We start from the raw sequence: 22977 nt of genomic DNA on the forward strand, positions 1-22977 counted from the left end.
AATGGTAATTAATAAATAATAGAATACTATAATAATAATGATGTAATTATAATAATAACACCAAATAATAACAATAATAATAATCATATTAATTACTATTCTAATATTAATTAAATAAATAAAGTGAAATAAACACTAATAATAATAATAATAATAATAATAATAATAATAATAATATGTGTAAATAAAGGAATAAATAACAATATAAATTCTAAATAAAAGAAGAGTAAAGAATAGATAAATGAATGAACGTATAAATAAATAAATAAAATAAAACAAAACAATATACATATAAAACATTATAAAAGCTTGAAATTAAGCGAATAAATGATTAAATTGGAATTAAAATAAAATTTAGATTCTAAATTATAATAAAATAAATGAATAAATATAAAAGGGACTAGATCAAAATTTGAATGGAATTTAAGGGCCTAAATTACAAAAAAAAAAGATAAAGGAGAAACTAAAACGCGCTGAAAAGGGGCAGGGACCAAATAGGCAATTATTCCAAGCCCTAGGACAAATGTCATCCCTTAAGCGGGTTCATAATGGTCTAGGGACCAAATTGTGAACAATTTAAAATTACAAGGGATAAGTAAAATAATTAAGAAGGGACTGGGACTAAATTGAAAAAAGTCGCAGAACTAGAAGGACTAAAGGTGCAAATAGAACCCACATAAAAAACACGCTAACCTGTAGCGGATCGGGTGGGGTTGCGTCAAAACGACACCGTTTTGACGTCTAAAGCTTAAGCCTAAAATGACGCCGTTTTGGACCCTTACATAAGTGAAAAATCTTTTTTTAAAAAATAATTTTGAATCAATTTTTTTTTTAAAAAAAACTTCTTTTCCTTTCATTTTTTTCTCTGAAGCTACCCTCCCCTCCTGTCACGAGGCATGTGAGTCTTTGCCGTGCCCGCCGGTCATTGGCGACGAAGACCGCCGCCTCTAGTGGCCAGAAATTGAAAAAGGCTCATTTTCGAGTCCTTTTTTTGTGTAGAGCACAGATCTGGGGTCAAAATCCCCAAAACATGATCCCAAGTTAGAAAATAAAAATAAAAAGATGAAACACTTCAGTTTCTTGGATTTTTTTTTTTAAAAAAAGAAAGAAAAAAGAGATAGCCCCTAAGACGACTGGAGACAAAGTGTCGTAGGTAAAAATTGAGCCTTTTACTCTTATATTTTCTATTTTAGACGTGAAAAAAAAAACTACTTTTGTTAACTCTTTGCTTTTTTTGTATTCGATTTTTCTGTTTTTGATTGCTTTCTTCGTAAAAAAATTACATTTTCCATCCGGCCTTTATAACCAATTTTTACATATTATTTTTATTTATTTCTCTGCTGTTTGCTGTTGCGTGTTTGTTTTTCTTTGCAAGCGATGGTAGCAGAGAGCGAAGTCAATAATGGTGGCATAAGGGAGTCAGACGGCACGCCTTCCGACGTGGAGAGGCTGCGGCACTGCTGGCTCATATAGTATTAGGGTTTCAGTTTTTACTAAAACTGAGTTTAGTTTTTGGGCCAACAGGCCGCCTAGGTTTTTTAGTTTTTGGGTTTGTAAATTGGGCTTTTTGGGTTTAATGCATTTGGGCTACATTTGTTGTAAATGGACTGTGGATAATTATTTTTTATATTTTTATTTTATTTGCTTTGGTTTTTTGGGTTGGGCCCGGGCAAAATTGGGCTTCTACATTCCTGTTTTTCTAAACTTGAAATATTGGTCAACAATGGGTTCCTTGGGTTATAGGCATCATGCAATATGCATTCATTTCCCTACTCAAGGCCATATCAATCCTATGCTAAAGCTAGCCAAAATACTTTACCAGAAGGGCTTTTATATCACCTTTGTCAACACTGAGTTTAACCACAAACATCTACTTAAATCTTGAGGACCTGATGTTCTTAATGGTCTCCCTTCTTTTTGTTTCGAGACCATTCCCGACAGCCTTCCGCCGACGGATATCAATGCCACCCAAGACATCCCTTCCCTCTGCGACTCCACCTGTAACACGCCCTACCCGTATCCACTGCCGGAATAGGTACGAGGCATTACCGGAGTTTACTGAATATTTTCAGATAATTCTGAGTCATTTATTATTCATATGTTGAAAATAATCATAACGTCTCTCTATTGGGCCCTCGAAGCCCCAAACATAAATTAAAAACCAACCAGAATTAAATCGGGATCATAAAAAAAATTCGCAAAATCTTAAATTTTATTTTCATCTAAGTACTTACCATTTCAATACTTCTTATAATTAAATATGTTACCATTCAATCAATAGCTTGACACTTGTCTAAGCGTCAAACAACATCATTGTTAGTATACTTGCATATATTTCATATAAATTCAACATTTATATACTTATTTTCTCGACATGTCACACTTGAGTTTAATAATTGTCTTTACTTACATAATTTTCTTGTATTAACATATCAAAGATTATCATATATGTACATGTCATGAAACATATCATTCTCTTACCGTTTCTTCATAAGTATATATCAATCATTTCATTATATCAATATTTCATGCACCATCATTTCCATATAATTTATGTATATTTATTCCTAAAGTTTATATCAAACTTAACATAAATTATATTCCATGTACTTATTCTTATTTTGTTTATCTATCTTCATAATTATTTCATACAACTATGTTGTACATATATTTCCATATGACCAGTTCTTGTAAACATTTCACACAACTATTCCATATAACCATTCGTCATCTGACACATATTACCTGAATATCAATTGTTCAATAGATGTCATCGCGTCTCCCATCCACGGTCTTATTTATCTTTAACATGATGCCATAGTGTCTTTCAACTATGGTCTTACTCATTTTCTGTCATGTTGCCATGGTATCTTTCAACCATGGTCTTATTCATTTCATGTCACGCTGCCATGGTATCTTTCAACCATGGTCTTATTCATATCCCGTCATGTTGCCATGGTATCTTTCAACCATGGTCTTATTCATTTCATATCAGGTTGCCATGGTATCTTTCAACCATGGTCTTACACATTTCATATCAGGTTGCCATGGTATCTTTCAACCATGGTCTTACACATTTCATATCAGAGAGCACACTCCATGAACCTCATCCTTACAGGGGATTACCACCCGGGCTAAATCCCGCAACGACAATTACTCTAATGAGCTTGGATCTGAATTACCAGTCCAGGCTAAATTCAGACCCTAATTTGGATTACCCGTCCGGGCTAAATCCATTTACACGTATTCTTCAGGAGGGCTATATCAGGATAGGATCACCCGTCCGGGCTAGATCCTTTTTACCGTCAATTCCTTTTCAGAGATCCATCGAAATTTCCTTTTATTCAACCGGGATTTCTTCCCCTTTTTATCAAATATATCAATGTTCCATCAATTTTCATACAATGAACATTCAAATTATTTTCACATCAATAACATACATTTCAAGCATTTAAGAATATAATTCAAGTTACACCAACTTACCTCATTGCTTGTTTGTGTTTATAATTTCATTAATCCGATATCTTTTCTTTTCTATTATCAAGTCTCATATTTGAGTCGTCCGGATCTTTATAAATAAATTTGATCATCATTTTCATTCATTTCATATTCTAATGCATTTAATTAATGCTCTAGGAAAAATTACCATTTTGCCTCTAAACTTTTAATTAATGACGATTTCATCCTTAGGGTTAGGGAAAATAAAATTCTTGCAATTTAATCCTTATTTCCAGCTATTATTCTCATATGTATTGATAACAGTTCATGAATTCTATAAAATATCAGAATTTTCCATAATTTCAACACTTTTTTAATTTAATCCCTAAAACATGTTTCTCTCCGATCTTGAACTAAATTAATAAATTCATTCAATTTTGTAATTTAAATAATAAAATAATCCATTTCATGCAATTTGGTCATTTCTGAAATTTTTACAAAATTGCCCATAAAGTTTTACTTTTATTCAGTTTAGTCCCTGAGTCTAAAATATACAAATTAGCCATGCTAGATGAATATTCATACATATTTTTCCTCCTTCTCCTCTCTATTCCACATCCTTAATGTAGATAACACACTTGTAAGTAACATTATCCATAATTTTTATTATTTACTTTTATGAATATTCAAGCTGTCTATCTACGTCATAGTCACTAAATTATTTATATCTGGAGCTATAGAACTCCAAATTAATATCCGCTAATTTTCACTAAAACTAGACTCATATATATTATTACCATAAAATTTTCATAATTTTTGGTTTAGCCAATAAGTACAGTTTATTCTTTAAATTTACCCATGTTCTGCTGTCTGACAGTTCTGACCCTTCTTCACTAAAAATTAATTATCTCCTCGTAAATAATTCAAATGATGTTCGTGTTTTTTATATTGAAAATAGACTCATTAAGGATTCTAAAAATATAAATTTAATCCCACAATTATTTCTATCCAATTTTTTATGATTTTATAAAGTCAGAACAGGGAAACCCGAAATCATTCTGACCTTGTCTCACAAAATTCATCATATCTCATTATTTACAATTCCATTGCTTACATCATTTCTTCTATAAGAAACTAGACTTAATAAGATTTAATTTCATATTTTATTCATCCTATTATTAGATTTCTACAATTTTTGATGATTTTTCAAAGTTAGACTACTGTTGCTGTCCAAAACTGTTTTAGTACAAGATATTAATTACCATGTTATAACACCCTTATTTTCTTTTTCTACACCATTTCTCATCACTTTCTCTTATTTTCTCTTCATTAACATATCAAGAACATAGGACCTTGTGTAAGAAAACTCTACTATAACATTATTTTCATGCTTTGTCAATAATAACAAACTTAAAAACATATTGAAATCTTGATATACTTACCTCGTTCTATTGATACTAATCTTTAACTTGATTTTCTCTCTCCTCTAGCTTCTATTTCTTGAATCCAACTTGATATTCTAACTCCCCAGGGTCTCCTTAACATTTTTCTCTCTTAGTAGCTATGGAAATTCTTTTGATTTCTAGGTGAAAATGATGAATTTTTTGTGGAAGGACCAAATTGTAAAGAAAACAAAATTTCTTTCTTTTCCTTCTCTTCTAACGTTGGTTGCATGGGAAAGGAAATGTGATGTTAATTCTTCATCTTTCCTTCCTTTTATACTAAATAAATAATAATATAATAATAATAAACATCTCATAAAAATATTAATAAAATAATATTTATCTAATTAATTAATTTAAAATATCATCAACATAATCATTACATTCTAGAATTCTCTCTCTTACTAATTGACCATTTTGCCCTTCATGATCTTTTAGAATTCCATCCTTGAGTCATCACTTAATTTGGTAAAATTGTGATTTAGTCCCTCATAATTTTTCACCTATTCAATTTGGTCCTAATTTATCAATTTTTCTTGGTTTCTAGATCATTCCACCCTTAAAATATTTGCACCATTAGTCCTTTAACTTTTTATATTTACACTTTAACCCCTTAAATTTTGAGTATTTACTCTTGTGCAACAAGACTTTTCTCATCTTTGCAGTTTAGTCCTTTCTTGAATTAATATATCATAATATACTTCCCAATATTGACATAACTCAAAAATTCCCTTTTTGTTACTTTATTTCCTTATTTTACTATATCAAGGATAATATTTTACTGTAAAAATTTTTGGGGTCTTACACCACCAGCAACATCTACTTACCCCACTTCAAACAACTCCTCCGCAAGCTAAATGATTCCATGTCTGTAACACCCCCACGCCTGAAACCGTCATCAGAGTCAAGCTTGAGGTGTTACTAAACTTATCTTACCTTTTAAACAACTCTAAACCACTTATTTTAATTTTCGGAATAAACTATTTTTCTGCGTCATGGTTGCTTAAAAATTCATTTCTCGAGTTTCAAAACTTAAAATTAAAATCCGTAAATTTTTCCTAAAACTAGACTCATATATCTATCTACTAATTTTTTTTTAGAATTTTTGACTTGGCCAATTAGTACAGTTTATTAGTTAAAGTTTCCCCTATTTCAAAACTCAACTGCACTGACCTATTCTTACTACGAACCATGTTTCTTCCTGTAAAAAATTTATATGACTAAGCAGTTTGTTTCACTTAAAACTAGATTCAACAAGGATTCTAACCATATAAATTACACCTTATAATTAGTTTTTTACAATTTATGGTGAATTTCAAAATTTGAAATAGGGGATCCAGAAATCGCTCTGACCCTGTTTCACTAAAACTTAGATATCTCATAAAATATAATACCTTTACCTTTTTTGCTTATTCCATAAGAAAATATACATAATAAGCTTTAATTTCATGTATTATTCATCTTCAAACTATGTTTCTACAATTTTTAGTGATTTTTCAAAATTACGTCATTTCTGTTACTTGAATCTGTTTTTAGGTTACTTTTACATTTTTCATAATTTTCATGTGATAATCACCATTCAATCATACATATTAATAAACATGTATATCATCGACTAGTTTATTAGCTAATCACTAGCAAGTATTTACACATCATTCATTGTTCATGTTATACCAAAAGTAGCTAAGTCTCTATACATTCCATACCCAAAACAAAACGTCTAATTATACCGAGTTATTTCTTTGATAGTGTGATCGGCCTCCGACGTTTCCTTCGATCCCCGAGTGACTAGATAAGTACTATAAGAAGAAGAAAATAAAGAGATTAAGCACTAGGCTTAGTAAGCTTACAAGCAAATAAATCACAACATTCAACATAATGGATAATTATGCATAATATCATCTAACATCATAAATTTCTTTACTTCTCAATTTCTATCTTTTTCTTTATTCCCTTACCTTCTTTCTTACCTGACCTTTCCTTTTTCATAAGTATAATCTACTTTTCCTTTGCTGTTAATTCACTGTAATTTAACTCGTATCCTGACCCGTTGAACCACTCGAATACTAAGGATACTAGGGTCGCTTCTGTCTATCAATATCTCGCCAATGCCATGTCTTTGACATGGACTTACATGAATTATTCCTGTCTCCAATGCCATATATAATATGGACTTACATGGCTCAATCTGTCTCCAAAGCCATATTTCTAATATGGACTTACATGGCTCATTTCGTTACGTCTCATCAACCCTAATATCCTAACATTCCTAGGGTTCAACCGGGCTTTCTAACACTTTTCCTCCGTCATTTCACCTTAAATTCGACTTTAAATATTTTCATAACATAAATATATAAATGCTGGAAGTTGACAATAATAATGTAAAATAAAATAATATTACATTTATTTATCAGAACTTACCTTGATACAAAATGTGACTAAACTTTACAATTTAGTCCTTTACTTTTTCTTTTCCCCGATCTACTCCCGAATTTCGTTCTTCTTGATCTATAATAGCAAATTTAACTTATTTAATATTCACATTTATTAAAACAGTCCTTGACCCAAACTTTGGCAAAATTATATTTTTACCCCTAAATTTTCACATATTTGCACTTTTTCCCCAAGGCTCGTAAATTAAACTTCATCCTATTTTCTTATGTTTTATGACATGCTGATTATTTTTCCCTTTTATGGCAATATCAAAATCACACTCTAACATATACTTATGACTATTGGTATTTTTTTCCAATTTAAGCCCTTTTACTCGTTTTCACTTAAAACCGAGTAGCATAAGTTGTTTAACATAATTTAAAACCTCATATTATATCATAAAACACCAAAATACACAAATTTCAGCCATGGGTATTTTTCCAAATATGAACCCTAGGTTGAATTATTGCTAGAATAAGCTTAATCAAGTTACCGGGACTCCAAAAACGTAAAGATCATTAAAAACGGGGCTTGGAATCACTTACTATAAAGCTTGAAAGTTGAAGAAACCCTAGCTATGGAGGAGAGAAAAAATCGGAAGAAACTAATTGAGAAGATGACCATTTTTGTGTTATTTTTCCCTTTTTTAATTCATTTAATATCTAAATGACCAAATTACCCCTCCTTACTAAACTTTCAAAAATTCCTTCCATGTCCTAATTTTTGTTCATGAACTTAAAATTGGTCAAATTGTTATTTAAACCCTCCTAATTAATATTCCAAAGTAATTTCATACTAAAAACTTCTAGAATGCAAGTTTTGCAAATTATTCGATTTAGTCGCTACCCTCAACTTAAGCATTTTATGCATAGAATTTCATCACGAAATTTTCACACAATCATGCAATCATACCATGAACCTCAAAATAATAATAAAATAAATTTTTCTACCTCGAATTTGTGGTTTCGCAACCACTATTCTGTTTAGGCCCTATTTCGGAATGTTACATTTCTCCCCATTTTAGGGATTTTCGTCCAAAATCTTACCGTGAAGAGATTTGGGTACTTGTTTTGATAGCCTCTTCGGGTTCCCATGTAGCCTCATCTACCCGTGTTTATTCCATAGTACTTTCACAAGTGCAATACTTTTGTTCCTTAATTGCTTTACCTCTCGAGCTAGAATCTTTACTGGGTTCTTCACCGTAAGTCATGTCTGGTCAATCTCAACCTCTGTCGAGAAATCACATGTGATGATCTGAACGATAACGACGTAGCATAGACACATGAAATACATTATGAATCTTCTCTAACTCAATCGGCAAAGCTAACTGATATGCTAATGGTCCGACTCTCTTAATTACTTCAAACGGTCCAATAAAACGTGGACTTAGTTTGCCTTTCTTGCCAAATCTGAGAACTTTCTTCCACGGGGATACTTTCAAAAAAACTTTGTCACCAACTTGATATTCGATCTCTTTTCTTTTAAATCGCATACGACTTCGCGTCTCAAGTCGCTTTTAAACAATTTCTGATAACTTTCACTTTTTCTTCTTTTTTTAACTAGATCAACCTCGTAAATCTGGCTTTCTTTAAGCTCTGTCCAATATAAAGGTGTATGGCATTTACGTCCATATAAAGCTTCATAATGTGTCATCTTCAAACTTGACTGGTAACTATTATTATAGGCAAACTCTACCAATGGTAAGTATTTTTCCCAACTACCTTGAAATTTTAATACACAACATCTAAGCATATCTTCAAGTACCTGAATAACTCTCTCTGACTGACCGTCGGTTTGAGGATGGAAAGTTGTACTAAAACTCAACTTTGTGCCCAAAGCCTCTTGTAATTTCTTCCAAAACCGTGAAGTAAATCTTGGATCTTTGTTTGAATGATCGATAATGGTACCCCATGTAGCCTGACTATCTCTGAAATATACAACTCGGCCAACTTGTCAAGTGAATAAACCATACGAACTGGGATAAAATGAGCCGACTTCGTTAACTTATCAATCACAACCCATACTGCATTTTTCTTTCTCGGTGTAAACGGCAATCCTGTCACAAAATCCATAGTAACTCGATCCCACTTCCATTCCGGAACTAGCACAGGCTGCAATAATCCTGAGGGTACCTGATGTTCGGCCTTTACCTGTTGACAAATCAACCATCTAGCAACAAACTCTGAAATATCTCTTTTCATTCCTATCCACCAATACAATTTCTTCAAATCATTATACATTTTTGTACTGCCTGGATGAATAGATAAAGGACTGCTATGTGCTTCCTGTAAAATCTTCCGAATAAGCTCATCATTCTTTGGTACACATATTCTGTCTCTAAACATCAAACAACCATCAGAACCAATCCAAAAATCTGATTCTATGCCTGACTCACATTGAACTCTTTTAGCTTGTAACTCATTATCATCTTTCTGAGCTTCACAAATCTCTTCAAGAAGTACCAGTTTAGCTCTCAATTCAGCTAAAATAGAACCATCATCTGACATGGCTAAATTGGTATTCAAAGCTCGTAATGTAAATAAAAGTTTCCTACTTAAAGCGTCAGCAACTACATTTGCTTTACCTGGGTGATAATCAATCACTAACTCATAATCTTTAAGCAATTCCAACCATCTTCTTTGCCTCAAATTCAAATCTTTTTGAGTCATCAAGTATTTCAAGCTTTTATGATCGGTAAATATCCGGCACCTTTCACCATACAAATAATGTCTCCAAATCTTCAATGCAAATACAATAGCAGCTAGCTCTAAATCATGTGTCGGATAATTTTTCTCATGTGGCTTCAATTGTCTAGAGGCATAAGCAATTACCTTTCCGTCCTGCATGAGTACACAACCGAGCCCATTCAAGGATGCATCACTGTAAATCACAAATTCTTTACCCGATTCCGGCTGTACTAAGATAGGAGCTTCCATCAATAATGCCTTTAACTTGTCAAAACTTTGTTGGCACTTCTCAGTCCATTCAAACTTAACATCTTTCCGTAGCAGTCTCGTCAACGAGGTAGCTATCATGGAAAATCCCTCCACAAATCGTCTATAATATCCGGCAAGACCAAGAAAACTTCTAACTTCTGATACATTTCTAGGAGGCTTCTAATCAACAATGGCTGAAATATTGCTCGTATCAACCTTAATACCTTCACCTGAGACAATATGTCCAAGAAAACCAACTTCTCGTAACCAGAACTCACTTTTGCTGAACTTGGCATACAACTGATTATCTCTCAGAATTTGTAAAACTATTCTCTAATGCTCTGCATGCTCAGTCTCATCATGAGAATAAATCAAAATATCATCAATGAACACAACTACAAACTTATCTAAGTACGATCTGAAAATTTGGTTCATTAAGTCCATGAAAATGGCAGGAGCATTAGTCAAGCTAAATGGCATCACAAGGAACTCATAATGACCATACCTAGTTCGGAAAGCGTCTTGGGACATCGACTCTTTAACTCATGATCGATAGTATCCGGATCTCAAATCTATCTTGGAAAACACAGTAGCTACCTTCAATTGATCAAACAAATCATCAATTCTAGGCAATGGATACTTGTTCTTTACTGTTACCTTGTTAAGTTGCCGATAATCTATGCACAATCTCATCGATCCGTCTTTCTTTTCACAAATAGTCTTGGTGCACCCATAGTGAACTCTGGGTCTTACCAAGCCTTTATCATTAATTCTTGCAACTGAGCTTTCAATTCTTTCAATTCCAACGGAGCCATTCTATAAGGAGCAATAGAAATGGGTGTGGTACTTGGAATCAACTCAATACCAAACTCAACTTCTCTAACAGGAGGCAAACCTGGTAGTTCTTCCGGAAACACATCGGGAAACTCACATACCACAGGCACTGATTTAATTTTCAATTTTGGATCTTTAGTGTTCAACACAAAAGCAAGATAAGCTTTATACCCTTTTCTCAAACATTTCTGAGCAGACATAATAGAAATTATGGGAAATAAACTGACTCTTCTGAATTAACCCGAAGAATTTCACCATTTTCACACTTCAACTCAATGAATTTCTTTCCACAATTCACTATCACATCATGTGTAGTCAACCAATCCATACCAAGAATCACATCATACTCATCAAATGGCAATAGCATGAGATCGTAGGAAAACAAGAGCCTCTAATCATTAAAGGACAATTTCTACATACTTTATCTACTAATACATGCTTGCCTAATGGATTCGATACTTTAATCACAAATTCTGTAGATTCTATAGGCATACTTATACTAGGCATCAATTTCATACAAATATAAGAATGAGTCGAACTCGGATCAATCAAAGCAATGACATTAATATCATGTAGAGAAAATGTACCCGTAATCACATCGGGGGAGGATGCCTCTTTGCGTGCACGAATAGCATAAGTCTTTGCAGAGGCTCTAACATCTGGTGTCACAGCCGAATCTCTAGAGGTACCTCTGTTACTTGCTTCTACTCCCGGTTGCCTCGGTGATCTGCCTCTAGTAGGAGCATTTCTGGATCTAGCACTCTGTGTTACCTCTCGGCTAGCCACTTCTAGACATTCTCGTACAAAATGATCTGGAGCACCACATTTATACCAAACATTTTCGCCTGCCCTATCTGACATTACCTACACTCGTAGTCGAGGTGGTCTGAGCCTTCGGATCCTTAAATCTGCTACCTCTATTCTGACTAGATTGCCCTGCCGAAAAGCTATATCTGGTAGAAAACTCTTTGGGCCTCTTGGATGTAGCCTGAAATGATCTACTCATCAGTCTCTTCTTTGTATCTTGTGTCTCTGTCTCAACTTTGCCTTTTCTTTTTAACAGCTCCTCTCCCTTACAGGCTCTCTTAACTAAATAACGAACTCTTTTATTTCTAGGACACCCACTGACAGTCGGATATCATCATTTAACCCATCCTCAAACCTTTTACACATGATAGCCTCTGTAGACACACATTCTCGAGCATATTTACTAAGCCTGACAAATTCGCGCTCATAATCGGTCACTTTCATATTACCTTGTTTCAATTCCAGGAATTCCTTTCTCTTCTGGTCAATAAACCTCTGACTGATGTACTTTTTACGAAATTCCTCCTGAAAGAAATCCCAAGTGACCCTCTCATTTGGTACAACTGATACAAGTGTCTTCCACCAGTAGTAGGCTGAGTCTCTAAGAAGTGATACTACACATTTCATACATTCCTCGGGTGTACAAGATAATTCGTCAAAGACTCTGATAGTATTTTCTAACCAAAATTTTGCTCTTTCTACATCATCATCTTTTATTGCTCGGAACTCTTCTGCCCCTTGTTTCCTGATTCTATCAACTGGTGGCTTTTCTCTTACCACTGCACTGTGGATCGGGGAAGCTTGAGCTACATGGATAGCCCGAGAATCATGAGGCGTGGAGGTCTAATCGCGGATTCGTACTAACGAACTCGGTAAACAAATCATTCAAAGCTCTAAGAGAGCTTCGAGTCACTCCTCCGATCAACTATTATCGCCTATTCTCGGATGGTGCTTTCCTTCATGGGGAGCAAAGCGCATTACTTTCTACATCATCATCACCACCTCGTCCGGGATCCATTACTATAAAACAAAAATTTAAAAATCGTCAGGAGTCGTCACACTATCAAAATACAAGTATGGCATGTATAGCTAGACTTTTTCTCACACTAACTGTTCCGAGAACCGACTAAACCTGCTCTGATACCAATAAATGTAACACCCCCATGCCCGAAACCGTCACCGAAGTCAAGCTTGAGGTGTTACTAAACTTATCTTACCTTTTAAACAACTCTAAACCACTTATTTTAATTTTCGGAATAAACTATTTTTCTGCGTCATGGTTGCTTAAAAATTCATTTCTCGAGTTTCAAAACTCAAAATTAAGATCCATAATTTTTTTCTGAAATTAGACTCATATATCTATCTATTAATTTTTTTCTAGAATTTTATACTTGGCCAATTAGTATAGTTTATTAGTTAAAGTTTCCCCTATTTCAAAACTCGACTGCACTAACCTATTCTTACTACGAACCATGTTTCTTCCTGTACAAAATTCATATGACTAAGCCGTTTGTTTCTCTTAAAACTAGATTCAACAAGGATTCTAACCATATAAAGTGAACCTTATAATTAGTGTTTTACAATTTATGGTGAATTTCCAAAGTTGAAACAGGGGATCCAGAAATCGCTCTAACCCTGTTTCACTAAAACTTAGATATCTCATAAAATATAATACCTTTACCTTTTTTGCTTATTCCATAAGAAAATATACATAATAAGCTTTAATTTCATATATTATTCATCTTCAAAATATGTTTCTACAATTTTTAGTGAGTTTTCAAAGTTACATCATTTTTGTTACTTGAATCTATTTTTAGGTTACTTTCATATTTTTCATAATTTTCATGTGATAATCACCATTCAATCATACATATTAATAAACATGTATATCATCGGCTATTTTATTAGCTAATCACTAGCAAGTATTTACACATCATTCTTTGCTCATATTATACCAAAAGTAGCTAAGTTTCTATACGTGCTATACCCAAAACAAAACGTCTAATTATATCGAGTTATTTCTTTGATAGTGTGATCGGCCTCCGACGTTTCCTTCGATCCCCGAGTGACTAGATAAGTACTATAAGAAGAAGAAAATAAAGAGATTAAGCACTAGGCTTAGTAAGCTTACAAGCAAATAAATCACAATATTCAACATAATGGATAATTATGCATAATATCATCTAACATCATAAATTTCTTTACTTCTCAATTTCTATCTTCTTCTTTATTCCCTTACCTTCTTTCTTACCTGACCTTTCCTTTTTCATAAGTATAATCTACTTTTCCTTTGCTGTTAATTCACTGTAATTTAACTCGTATCCTGACCCGTTAAACCACTCGGAATACTAAGGATACTAGGGTCGTTCCTATCTATCAATATCTTGCCAATGCCATGTCTTTGACATGGACTTACATGAATTATTCCTGTCTCCAATGCCATATATAATATGGACTTACATGGCTCAACCCTGTCTCCAAAGCCATATTTCTAATATGGACTTACATGGCTCGTTTCTGTTCTGTCCTGTCAACCCTAATATCCTAACATTCTTAGGATTCAACCGGGGCTTTCTAACACTTTTCCTCTGTCATTTCACCTTAAATTCGACTTTAAATATTTTCATAACATAAATATATAAATGCTGGAAGTTGACAATAATAATGTAAAATAAAAGAATATTGCATTTGTTTACTGTAACTTACCTTGATACAAAATGTGACTAAACTTTACAATTTAGTCCTTTACTTTTTCTTTTCCCTGATCTACTCCCGAATTTCATTCTTCTTGATCTATAATAGCAAATTTAACTTATTTAATATTCACATTTATTAAAACAGTCCTTGACCCAAACTTTGGCAAAATTATATTTTTACCCCTAACCTTTCACATATTTGCACTTTTGCCCCAAGGCTCGTAAATTAAACTTCATCCTATTTTCTTATGTTTTATGACATGCTGATGATTTTTCCCTTCTATGGAAATATCAAAATCACACTCTAACATATACTTATGACTATTGGTATTTTTTTTCCAATTTAAGCCCTTTTACTCGTTTTCACTTAAAACCGAGTAGCATAAGTTGTTTAACATAATTTAAAACCTCATATTCAATCATAAAACACCAAAATACACAAATTTCAGCCATGGGTATTTTTCCAAATATGAACCCTAGGTTGAATTATTGCTAGAATAAGCTTAATCAAGTTACCGGGACTCCAAAAATGTAAAGATCATTAAAAACGGGGCTTGGAATCACTTACTATGAAGCTTGAAAGTTGAAGAAACCCCAGCTATGGAGGAGAGAAAAAATCGGCAGAAACTAATTGAGAAGATGACCATTTTGTGTTATTTTTCCCTTTTAATTCATTTAATATCCAAATGACCAAATTACCCCTCCTTACTAAACTTTCAAAAATTCCTTCCATGTCCTAATTTTTGTCCATGAACTTAAAATTGGTCAAATTGTTATTTAAACCCTCCTAATTAATATTCCAAAGTAATTTCATACTAAAAAATTCTAGAATGCAAGTTTTGCAAATTATTCGATTTAGTCCCTAACCTTAACTTAAGCACTTTATGCATAGAATTTCATTACGAAATTTTCACACAATCATGCAATCATACCATGAACCTCAAAATAATAATAAAATAATTTTTTTACCTCGAATTTGTGGTTTCACAACCACTATTCCGTTTAGGCCCTATTTCGGGATGTTACAACGTCCACATCCAAAGTTTCCCCTATTTCTTGCATTATTTCGAATGGTGTCATGACCTTCACTCTTAATGCAATTAAAGAACTAGATGTCCCTAAACTTCTGTTTTGGACTACAAGCACTTGCGGCTTCCTCGGTTACATTCACTATCACCAATTAATGGAAAAGGGTTATAAGCCTCTCAAAGATAATTTTTATAATCCAACATTTTAGCTCTACTTTCACCACTTGCATTAGCTTCGCCATTGATGTCGGGTTTAATTATTGTTATTTTTTATTTGTAGATGAAAGCTATTTAACGAATGGGTACTTGGATATCGTCATAGATTGGATACAGGCAATGGAAGGTATCCGATAAAGGGATCTACCTTCTTTTTTTAAAACAACTGATCCAAATTTCGTTATACTTAATTTTATTTTCTTTGAAACCAAAAGAGCTCAGAAGGCGTCAGCAATTATATTGAACACCTTTGATGATTTGGAGCATGAATCATTGGACGTACTCAACTTAATGCTACCCCTAGTTTACTAATTGGGTCCTCTGTAACACCCTTAACTCGTATCCGTTGCCAGAATAGAGTTACGGAGTATTACCAGAGTTTTCAAATCAAACAAACATAAATTTCAAACATTTCAAAATCATATCAATAATCATATTAAATCCAATCCAAAACATACTTATTGTCCCGTATACGAGCCTTTGAGGCCATAAAAACACATTAGAAACAAGTTGGGACTAAATCAGAAACTCAGAGAAGTTTTCATAAAATAAGGAAAATTTTCAAAACTACAGGGGTCACACGGTCGTGTCCCAACCCATGCCCGTGCCCGTGTAAGTCACTAACTTGGGCCATACGGCCAAGTCACACGCCCATGTGCCAGGCCATGTGCTAGGCAATGCAACTGCTTGACTTGCAACCCTTTGAAAGCTACAGGGGACACACCGCCGTGCCGTTTGGCCGTGTGTCACACACGACTATGACACACTCCCATGTCTCTACCCATGTGGACGAAAATAGGCTATTTTACAAGCCATTTTTCTCACCCATTATGGCATGCACCTATAACAAATTTTCATATACATACAAGCCAAAACAAGGCACTAAAATCATTCATATTCTAGCTATTCTAACATGGTATAAAATCATATAACCAATATGTCCTTAGGCACCTCAAATGATAACATGAAAGCATGTATAACCATGTACTCAATTTGGCCAAAATAATCAACTAACTTTTAAGCATAATTGCATCAATGCATATAATTGAATTTACTTACCAAAACATACCAAATAGTGCAAAACATGCCATTCAACTACTAGCATTAACATTCATAAATGTCATTCACAACAAAGCACCAATCACAATATTTCCAAACATGCCAAATACTTATAAAAAATTAATCATCATAACTACTTATAACTAAACTAATTCACATAACATACTTGAAGTATTCAATCATCATCATTTGACACCAAAAGATTTATACAACTTTTTCTTATATATGTTCCAAAAAGTTTACCTAATTGAGCACACAAGTTCAATTATCTTTACTAGAAACAAGCATAACAAGTTACTTCCAATAGTTATATCCTTTCAAAATATTCAAGTACTATAGACCCTTTCCTAATACATGCCACTTAAACCAACTAGCAAGAACCAAAATGACTACCAAGATGTTGATGACAGTGCACGAGCTTCCGAGTCGATCCAATCAAAGCAACGATTCCAAAGGTTCTACAAGAATAAATCAAACTAATAAGCATCACAAAGCCTAGTAAGTTCGGTATTAGTTTCATTTATTAATTAACCAAAATTATCAAATAAATGTCAATTTGCATTAAACCAGTACAATGCCTGTTAGGCACAAAGCCCGAATATCACCGGCACAAAGCCTGCTAGGCACATAGCCCGAATAATTACCGGCACACAGCCTGCTAGGCACATAGCCTGAATAATCACCGACACATAACATGCTAGGCACACATAGCCTAAATAATCACCGACACTTCTAATTTGTTAAACATAACTAAATAAAATTCATGATTCAACCAATTATGAAATAGTAAAAATATTCAATAAGATTAATAGTAACCATATAACAAACTTACCTAGACTGAATTATAGAAATGGTAGAAATTCAAGGACTATTCCGCTAATTTTCCTTTTCCTCGAATATCTACAGATTTTTTATCTATAATATTAAATTCTTCAATTATTAGCATATATTTCATTTCAAATTCATTTTACAATTAATACCCTATTATTTTTTGAATTTATACAATTACCCTAAACTTTTACAATTATGCAATTTAACCCCTTAACTCGAAACTCATCAAATTAACTAATTTTCTCAAGTCAATAATTTATCCAAATATTATAGGCCGTCAACCAGCCCCTAATAAACATCAAATTCACTATTAAACCCTAATATTTTGACATTTTCACAATTTAATCCTAAAATCAAGATTTAACAAAAATCTTTTTACAAATTCATCATATAGCATAATAAAGAGTCCAAATACATGGTATTCATAAAAAATATTCAATATTCATCAATGACAACTTCCAAAATTTTTTAACAAAATCAAACACGAAGGTACTGGCTAGTTGGACCTAGTTACAACGATCTCAAAAATATAAAAATTACAAGAAGATGGATCAATTTCCATACCATGCTAGGAAAAATGATGAAAAAAGCTTCCTAGGGCATCAATGGTGAGTTTCGGCCAAGCAGAACAGAAAAATGAAGAATTTTGGCTTTTGATTCCATTTGTTTAATTTTAATTTTAACAAATTTACCATTTTTCCATTATCATTAATTTTTTTCATTTTTAATTCTAATTGCCGTCCTAGACATTAATCATGTGTAATTGCTACTTAAGTCTATCCTTAACTATTAACTAATCAATTTGATCACCTAATTGTAATAAGTACTAACTTTTTCACCTTTTTCTTTAATTAACTATCTAAACGATAAAATTCCCGAACCAAAATTTAATACGACTCTAGTGACTCTATAAATATTTTAAAAATAATATTTACGAGTCGATACGACAGAAATTTGTGGTCCCGAAACCACTATTCTGTCATGTAATACCTCGAAAATTTTTATAGTAAGATATTATCCTTGATATAGTAAAATAAGGAAATAAAGTGACAAAAGGAGAAATTTTGAGTTATGTCAACATTGGGGAGTATATTATGATATATTAATTCAAGAAAGGACTAAATTGTAAAAGTGAGAAAAGTTTTGTTGCACAGAGTAAATACTCAAAATTTGAGGGGTTAAAGTGTAAATATAAAAGAGTTGAAGGACTAATAGTGTTAATACTTTCAGGGTGGAATGATCTAGAAACTAAGAAAAATGAATGAATTAGGACCAAATTGAATAGGTGAAGAATTATGATGGGCTAAATTGTAATTTTACCATATTTAAATGATGACTCAATGATGGAATTTTAAAAGATTATAAAGGGAAAAATGGTCAATTAATAAGGAGAGAGGAATCTAGAAGATAATGATGATGTTGAAGATATTTTAGATTAATTAAATAAATATTAGTTTATGAATATTTTAATTTAATTTTAAAATGATATTTTATTATTTTATTATTATTTTATTTAGTATATATAAGGAAAGAAAGATGAAGAGCCATCATCTTTTTCCCATGCACCCAATGTATGAAGAGAAAGAAAGAAAGAATCTTTCTTTTCTTTACAATTTAGTCCTTTCACCAAAAATCCACCATTTTCACTTAGAAATCAAAAGAATTTCTATAGCCATCAAGAGAGAAAGATGACAAGGAGACTATGGGGAGCTAGAATATCAAATTAGATTCAAGAAATAAAAGTTAGAGGAGAGAGAAGATCAAGTTAGAGATTGAAATCAATAGAACAAGGTAAGAATATCAATATTTCAATATATTTTTAAGTGTAATATTATTGAAAAAGTAAGGAAATGATGTGAATGTAGAGTTTTCTTATATAAAGTTTTATGTTCTTGATATGTTAGTGAAGGAAAATAAGAGAAAGTGATGGAAAATATTGTTGAGAAAGGAAATAAGAGTGTTATAAACGTGGTAATCAATATTTTGTACTAAAACAGTTTTGGACAGCTTGATATGAGTATATAAGCATATAGTGAAATTATGTACATATCAAGGATGTGGAATGGAGAGGAGGAGGAGGAAAATATATGTGAATATTCAGCTAACATGGGTTTACATTAAAAATGGCTAATTTGCATGTTGTAGGCTCAGGGATTAAATTGAATAAAAGTAAAACTTTAGGGGTGATTTTATAAAAATGTAAAAAATGACCATATTGCATGAAATGAATTGTTTTATTATTTAAATTAATAAATTGAATGAAATTATCAATTTAGATAAATATCGTGTGGAAAATAGAGAAAAATAAAAAATTTCTAAAATGCCCCTGAATTTTGGTATTTCTGCAATTTAGCCAGGTAAGTTCATATGATTGAACTTTCATGATTATTTGCTAAACTAAGACTGATATAATGTATTATTTCATATGTTTACTATTGAATTATGAATATTATTAAATTATGGAAATCGGATCAAAAGTTCAAATTGAGCAGAACGCTGAATTGAGTATGGCCATTCAGTGATCAATGATGAATTAACGGATAAGACCATGGTTGGGCCATGACAATATATGTGTAAGACTATAACTAGGCTATGACATCCTGATGATAAGACTATATCTGGGATATAGCACCACGAGTGTAAGACCATGGCTGGGCCATGGCAATACACGTGTAAGACCATAGTTGGACTATGGCATCATACCAGAAATGAGTAAGACCATAGCTAAAAGACGTTATGGCATCATGATTCAGGCGAGTAAGACCATAGCTGAAAGACGCTATGGTAAGACCATAGCTGAAAGACGCTATGGCATTGCGATTCAAATGTGAAAGACCATGGTTGAAAGATACAATGACAATATGACAAGGAATGAATAAGACTATGGTTGAAAGATACCATGGCAACACGACAGAAAATGAGTAAGACCATAGTTGAAAGACACTATGGCATCATGTTGAAGATAAATAAGATCGTGGATGGGAGACGCTATGACATCTGTTGAACAATTAATATTCAGGTAATATGTATCGATGATGAATGGTTATATGAATTGGTTGTACAAAATGGTTGTATGAAATGTTTACAAGAATTGGTCATATGGAAATATATGTACAAAATAGTTGCATGAAATAATTATGAAGATAGATAAACGAAATAAGCATAGGTACATAGAATATAATTTATGTTAAGTTTGATATGAACTATTACCGGAATAAATATACATAAAATATATGAAAATGATGGTGCATGAAATATTGATATAATGAAATGAACGATATACACTTATGAAGAAACGGTAAGTATTTAATTAAAATTTTTGTTAAATGATATGTAAATCCTAGTAATGCCCGAAACCCTGTTCCAGCTATGGATACGGGTTAGGGGTGTTACACCTCACCACTGAAAATTGGGCTATTACATCCTCTGCATCTTGTTTTGAATCACCATGTGGATGATAGTGAGTTGAAACAAATAGGATTGAATTTTTGGAAAGAAGAGCCCGAGTGCTCCAATGGTTAGACTCCAAAGAGCCCAACTCTATTGTTTACATGAATTCGGGAGCATCACTGTGATGATAGCTAATCAACTAACTGAATTTGCTTGGGGGCCAACAAACAGCAAACAACCTTTGATGTGGGTCATTAGACCCAATCTTGTCGGTGATGAATCAACAGTTGTGCCGATAGAGTTTGTAGCAGAGACCAAAGATAGAGGCATGTTGGCAACATGGTGCCCACAAGAACAAGTCCTAAACCACCCTTTAGTTGAAGGATTCTTAATGCATAGCGGATGGAATTCCATGATTGAAAGCATATCCGGCGGCATCCCCATGACATATTGGTCGTTTTTCACGGAGCAGCAAACGAATTGTTTATATTCGTGTACTAAATGGGGAATAGGAGAGAAAAGCAGAGGCGGCTGCTGTTAAAGAGTAAATATATAAAGAGTAAAGGAATGGGCATGGAAATCGACAATAATGTTAAGAGGAATGAAGTAGAGAGCCTTGTTAGAGAGCTAATCAAAGGAGAAAAGAGTAAAGATATGAAGAAGAAATCTGTGGAATAGGAGAGAAAAGTAGAGGCGGCGGCTGTTAATTCTGATGGCTCGTCTTATAGGAATCTCGACAAAATTATCCAACTTCTATGCACACCTAGAGCTTAAAACCAAAGCCTACTTTACTTGTTTGATTCAAAAGAAATATCTAAGAATTAATAAAGTTATACTGTTTTGCCCTTACAAAATTAATATAACATTAACACTAATAAAATTCCATTCAGTATTATTTATTTGTATTAAATTATAGAGTACAAATTTAAATTTTAAATTATACTTAATTTCATAAATTTAGACTTTTACTTTTTAATTTAAAATTTTAAAAATAATTATTATCATAGTTAAATATTTTTATTAAATTCACTTATGTGACATTTTAAAATTTAAAACATCATTTGTTAATCATGTAAAAAAGAGAGAGCATAATTTATCTTATATAAATATAATAAAAATATGATGTGTAATATTATTATTTATCATTAACAATATAAATTTCTTTCTAACTATATGACTGGACTTTTTACATAAACAATATATAAATAAAATTAATTACTAGAATATTATACTTTGAAAATTGTTTATGAAAATGAGATGTTTTAATTTATTTGTCAATAAATTTAACATCAAATTGCCATTATTCATAATAATTTAGAATTTCAAAGTGTTTTGTTTGTCTCAAATCGTCACCACTCATGTATATGGATGGTAACTTAAAAAAAATTCATCAATCATGAATCAATATTAAATTAAAGTTTTTTTTTTGTAAAAATATCAAAATTTATAGAAGAAATGAAAATAAAACCTTGAAGTTTTAAAAAAACTAATATCATGGATTCAACATATTTTAAATATGGAAAGATGTAGGCAACTAGATACAAGGTATAAAATTACAAGGAAGGGGAATTTGGCACGTTCAAATTAATGTTGTAGTGTCGACTTTGTTAAATAATGACTGAAAGAATAGAAATACTGTATTGAATCAAGAAGATTACAGTAAGATACAAAACTCAGCCTTTTTGATGTACCTGCATGCAGGTTATATAGTAACGTAACCTAACAGCATTGAATAACTGACTACTGACTTTGCTAACTACTAACAACTAACGGCTAATTGATTTTATTAGTTACTCTAACATTCTCCTGGTTTCTTTTTTCCTTGTTTGTTTCGAGAAGAAAGACAGTATCTCTGGGCAATATACAA

The 22977-nt window shown here is 32.4% G+C and overlaps 1 long non-coding RNA gene and 1 pseudogene across 1 annotated transcript; one reads left to right on the top strand and one right to left on the bottom strand.

Moving 5' to 3' along the window:
• Positions 1-1723: 1723 nt before the first annotated feature.
• On the top strand, positions 1724-21884 carry LOC108471523 (7-deoxyloganetin glucosyltransferase-like; annotated as a pseudogene).
• On the bottom strand, positions 6500-7436 carry LOC128292932 (uncharacterized). Its single transcript, XR_008282921.1, has 2 exons — positions 7302-7436; positions 6500-6679 (listed from the first exon to the last, which is right to left on the bottom strand). It is a non-coding gene; the product is annotated as an uncharacterized LOC128292932 (long non-coding RNA).
• Positions 21885-22977: the final 1093 nt, after the last annotated feature.

This window comes from Gossypium arboreum, chromosome 5 (genome assembly GCF_025698485.1).
Source record: "Gossypium arboreum isolate Shixiya-1 chromosome 5, ASM2569848v2, whole genome shotgun sequence".
In the NCBI taxonomy this organism is placed as follows: Eukaryota; Viridiplantae; Streptophyta; class Magnoliopsida; order Malvales; family Malvaceae; genus Gossypium; species Gossypium arboreum.